The 6,000-nt window shown below is 44.7% G+C and overlaps 1 protein-coding gene across 1 annotated transcript in view; it reads right to left on the minus strand.

Moving 5' to 3' along the window:
- Positions 1–6,000, minus strand: part of mei1 (meiotic double-stranded break formation protein 1) — a gene marked incomplete at its 5' end in the record, with an annotated part of 203,305 nt that overhangs the window by 76,870 nt on the left and 120,435 nt on the right. The window lies entirely within an intron of this gene.

The raw sequence follows: 6,000 nt of genomic DNA on the forward strand, positions 1-6,000 counted from the left end.
CAAGTATAAACAAACACTCACATACAGTATACACAACAAACATATTATTTAGGCAGGCCCCCAAAGTGCATGTGGGCTCAATAGTATAGTAGACACGGTCACACAGGGTGCACGCAGCACAGTGCTAGTGCTAGCACACACACACACACACACACACACACACACACACACGCACACGCACACGCACACGCACACGCACACGCACACGCACACGCACACACACACACACACACACACACACACACACACACACACACACACACACACACACGTTACACCACCACACAGGCACATACTGTAGCGGCCATTAATCTTGATAAGACCACACAGAGAGCCCACAACGCGTCGCGCTGCGATGCGTTGTGAGCTTGTAGATCGGCTATTTTCAGCAAGTGAAAAAAGTCATTACGACGGCATCAAGGCCCGCCAAAATGCCTTTTAGTCAACTAAATCAACTGTAGATTTAGTCGACTAAAATCTTGTGATATTTAGTCGAATAAAACTAGACTAACACAAGTTTTATTCCAAAGACTATGACTACGGTAAACGAAAATAGAAATTTGCTGCCAAAAACAGCACTGGTTCGAATCCCAGCTCCTCCTGTCCACATGTGGAAGTGTCCTTGGGCAAGACACTGAACCCCAACACTGCCTCCAATGAGTCGGTCGGTGTGACCTCGCCACCGTTGGTGTGTGAATGTGTGAAGTGAGGACGCTGGCGTCGACTGTTCGCCGCTTCACCTCCCAATGTATGAATGAATGGACCATTGTAAATCGCTTTGAGTATAGGCACGTATAGCGCATCAGAAACGCGCTATAAAATGGATTACTGCCAGGCAGTCTGCCGCCTGCTGGCAGAGGTAGTTATTCCCTCTCACACAGGTGCAGAGCAGCACCATCAGCAGTTTCCCAGCCCAGTGTTTGTAGCTCACACGCTACAAAATAGAGTGTAATGAGTGGCCGACTTTTATAGGGGATTCACACTATAGGGGATTCACACTATATGGTCCCGGGTGCGCACTAGCTCGGGACCACTGGGCAGATGTTGTGGTATAGTGTGAATGATGCGCACCGCTCCCCAGAGCGCATCACGATTGTGGCACCGTAGCCGGGGCCACAATCAATTAAGTCTCGGATACGGATCGCTGCAATGTGAAAGACATCCGTACTAAAAGGAGGAAGTGGACTATAATCATAATTTATATATTTGTATAATTACCTGGGTTGTACTTCTGGTAGTTCTACTTGAATGTTGACAAAGAATGACTGATAATCCGCTAGTGTTGGAGTAGCACGAGCCGTGGAAAATGTAAAAATCACACCTGTGTGAAGTGAGGGGCGCTAATATATTAAAGTCTAACTCATGTTGATTAGGTGATGTAATGGTGATGTAAAACAAACGGTGCCAACACAAACAATAAACGCCATTAACAATAAAGAGACAATATGACATAAGTTTTGCCTTCATTGTCAATGGTGTTTAACCCATTTTGGGTGGGAACCCCTTTTGGTGTTAGCATTATGTTATGCTTTAGCTATTGAAAAATAGCAGATCTACAAGCTCATAGCGCGCCACCGAGTGGCGCGCTATGAGCTTGTAGATCTGCTATTTTTCAATAGCTAAAGCATAACATAATGGCTGAACGCCAAGAAAACTGAAGTTATCACCTACAGTATAACATCCTCCTCTGACAACAACAGGAGGCACTGCTCTGAAGGAAGTCAAGGACTTCAAGTACCTCCACCGTCAAACCAAACTCAGCTTCTTCTATGCAACGGTAGAGTCTGTTCTCCTATACGGCAGTGAATGCTGGACCCTGAAGACTCTAGACGGGTGCTACACCAGAATGCTGCGTGCAGTACGTAACATCAGCAAGAGTACAGATGTTACCAACAAGACTCTGTATGACAGGATGCCAAGGGTGAGCCAGAAAATAGCAGCCAGGAGAATGAGACTATAGCAGGACACTGCCAAAAGACACTGAGAGCTGCCAGCCAGCAAAGTAGTGCTGTGGGAATTAACCCAACACACTGGGCACTGGTCACAAGGACGTCCCACAGTAACATATTATGTGGATGTGCTCAAGAACGACGCAGGAGCACAAAGCACCAACAAGCTGGCCAGATGTATGGAGAACTGGGATGACTGGAAGCAACGATGGAGGGCTCGTCTGAGGACCACCTAGAGAGTGACTACCTGTCTGTGTGTGTGTGTGTGTGTGTGTGTGTGTGTGTGTGTGTGTGTGTGTGTGTGTGTGCGTGCGCAGTACTCACAATGCTTGAGGGCAAAGACTACTGTATTGTGTTTGCATTGTGTTTGTTTGCATACAGCGTGTTTTGTCACTATATGCTGGAGGGCAAAGTGTCTATATGGGTGTAGTCAATTGCATTTGCCTGTGTGTGTGTGTGTGTGTGTGTGCGTGCGTGCGTGCGTGTGTGCGTGCGTGCGTGCGTGCGTGCGTGCGTACGTGCATGCGTGCGTGCGTGCGTGCGTGCGTGCGTGCGTGCGTGCGTGCGTGCGTGCGTGCGTGCGTGCGTGCGTGCGTGCGTGCGTGCGTGTGTACTGACAATTTCGTCAACAAATAAAAACTAGACTAAATTGTTAGGAAGGGACTAGTGGACAAGAGATCCAGTATAAGGCATTTTACACTTGGTTGCATGCTGAAAATAGCCGATCTGCAAGCTCACAGCTTGTAGATCGGCTTGTAGAAGCCGATCTACATCTACATCTATATCTACATTATATTGGCATCAAGGCCTGCCAAAATACATTTTAGTCCACTAAATCAACTGTAGATTTAGTCGACTAAAACTAGACTAACACAAAGACATTCCAGGTGACTAAAATGTGACTAAAACTAAATGAAAACTATTCAAGAAACTAAAACTAAAACTAAAAGAAACTAAAACTAAAACTAGAAATCGTGAAAATGTGGCACAAATCTTTGAATATATATTCTTTCAAGACCTTTGATTTATTTCGACGTCAGGCCTAAATGGGTTAAACTGGCCCCCACAAAATCTGAATCCCCCCCCACCCACCCCCTTTTCCCCTCACCCTATGTTTTTTTTCCCTTTTTGCCTCAAACCCTGTACACTCAAGAGTCAATACACTACCCCCACTGCCACCCTTAGATCTCCATATACGGAGCTGACCTGTTCTGACATTCCATATGTTGATCTGACCTCATCAAACCCTGTACACACAAGACACGCTCCATATATGGCCAGTACAGAATTCATTCCAAATGTTGATCTGACCCCCTCATGCCAAAGCGCCAGCGCTTGCCCAGCAGTCTGCCACCACCCAGGCGGATGCGTGCACGCAACCTCGCCCTTAGGGTGTCTTACTGGTACTAGAAAGTTCTGTTCTTGATTCATTCTGTCTGTCTAATTCTGCCAACTAGATTACATATTGTGATGTCACGTTGTCACTCCTGTCTGAAACCTAAAAGGTACATAAAATCGACTTTTGGGGTTACAGAAAAGCTTACAAAAAACATCCATTGAACTCAATGAACAAAAAAGGTTAACAAAAAACAACAACAAACTTGGCTGCCATAACGGCTACTACTCCTGCGTTTTAGCCATTGTTGTCAGTTCCCACCTGACGTCGTGTGGGAGTTCCGACTGTTCCAGGCCATAATGAATAACTGCTAGCTTGCATAATGTCTTAAGACTAGGACTTAACTCTAGGATGTACAGATCAAAGGTTTCTATGAAGCGGCGTACACGTCCACGAGTGTAAACTCCTCCAACAATGATGATACGATCTCCCACCATGCAGCAGCACATGGCACACGTCTGAGGCGGGCTCTTCCCCTTGGCCTCGACCTTATTCCAAGAGAAGGTCTCTGGATGGAATTTCCACATATCCAATGTCCGGTTCAAATTGTTACCGCCAAATATGTACAGCTCTCCATTATGGGCGAAGGCTGAATGACCTCCGCGTCCTTCTGGAAGACGCTGTGAAGAAGGCGTGCTCAGCCACAGGTTGGTCTCTGTGTCAAATACTCGGATATTTTTGATACGGACGTCGCTTTCGTCATTACACCCCCCGAATACAAACATCTTTTTCCCGATGATGGTGGAAGAGTGACTTTCTGAAACGGGTGGGCGAGTGCCTCTGCTGTTAATGAAAGTCCAGACCATTGTGGTTGTGTCTATCTTGTAGATGTCATTAGTGTATCCGGTTGACTTCTCCCCCCCGTGGATATACATGACCTTCATGAGGGCACAGGCCGAGTGCAAACTCCTTGCGTCGGGTACAGTCCCAGAAACCTTGGGTTTGGACCATCTGTGAGTGTCCACATCGAATGCGTGAAGCTCATTATAGTACTGCGGTGTGCACTAGGGCATTCACTTCTGGTCATTTTTACTAGTTGACTAGTTGCCTAGTTTACTAGTCGACTAGTTGTTTAACTACCTAGTATGTAAAAAATAAAATAAATTAAAAAAATAAACTTTTTTTTTATTTTATATAATAAATATTTGTACATTGAAAAACTGTGTACATGGTGACCTTAACTATAATCTACCTGATCTTGAGGCCTACAAAATCGGGAAAAAAATAAAAAAAATAAACTAGTGGATTTACTAGTCGACTAGTAAACTAGTTGCTTAATACCCTAGTGTGCACCCTTCTCTATACCCTCCCCAGATGTAGATGACATCGTCTATCAGCACCGCTGTGTGAAGGTGACTGTGGACAGGCAGTAGGCCTCAGTGAAGTTGGCTGGGGTCAGGTCAGGGGAATCGCGAAAAGCAGCCGCTGGTCAAGTGTCAGGGGCCGGTGACTTCTCAGGACAACCCTCATCTGAGGGAGGGGCCGCCTCTCCAGCATATGACGCAGTCTTCAAAGTATGAGGAAAATTTCCCCAGAATGCAGACCGGGCGGCCCCAGAGCAATGAATATGGGCAATGTTTACCCAAGGGGTCGTGAGTCTGTGCAGGATGGACGTTCCGGCCTGGGTGGACCCAGTGAGACTCTACTGCAGGAACGGGGACTTTTGAAGTTCCACAACAGGCCCACTGATATATCAAAGAAGTTGGCGGTTTAGGGGTGATTGATGTCATGAGTGTGATGAGATCATTGGTGTTGTTCGCCAAAGTGTTTTTGTTTAAATCTATTGTAAAGTTTGTATGGTCAAGTTTATATGGTTACTATGAGAAGATATTTTATACCCCCATATAAATACAAGTTTTAATATAAAATAGGGATGATGTTATTTTAGCCTCCCTAGATCCTTAGAAACAGTATTGTGTTTTAATTAGTTTTTAATGCTAAAATGTAATGTTTGTAGGAAGTGTGTTTGTATATGACATGGTAAAAGGTCCTTAGATCTCCTTAGTTGATAAGTAAGGGCCCATAAATAATTAGGAGTTGGCATAAGAATGCGTGTCTGTTTTCCCCTCACTAAGCCATAGTGAGTTATTTGGCGCCAGGAGTCTTCAAAAATATCAAAGCATGGTAAAAACAAAAAAAAACAAAAGTTACCTCCCCCTCAACAACATACAGTATAAAACCCCTCAGAGCAGAGGTAAGAGGGGAGTCTTCAGACCGGAGGAGAGAGGAGAGGTACCAAGACCTGAGGATGCTCTTAGCCTTTCAAAGAAAGTAGATAACCCAGTTTAGAAACTTCTTATTACTTCTATCTACCGTATATATCCAGTTTTTCTAAGCAATCTCTTTGTTCTTATTTTTTCCTTATTTTTATTGATTATATCATTTTTGTATGCAACTACAAGTTTATAATAAATCTTCACACTTTTGGAAAAAGCAACGCCCTGGTCATCGTCTATTTTGGTGAGTAACCTGTGTAATTAATATTGAATGTATTGAATGTATGTTTGCAGGGTATAATAATGCACTTTTGGGTGAGCGATATGTCAGTTGCCTCAATTGCCACGCACGGTCAGGACAAAGAAGAAGAAATCTACTAAAGTCTGCTTTTCCTCTCAACTCATGTCACATGCGAGGCGTTTGTGACCTCTGTGTTCA

The sequence above is a fragment of the Electrona antarctica genome (genome assembly GCF_951216825.1).
Source record: "Electrona antarctica genome assembly, chromosome: 14".
Lineage (NCBI taxonomy): Eukaryota > Metazoa > Chordata > Actinopteri > Myctophiformes > Myctophidae > Electrona > Electrona antarctica.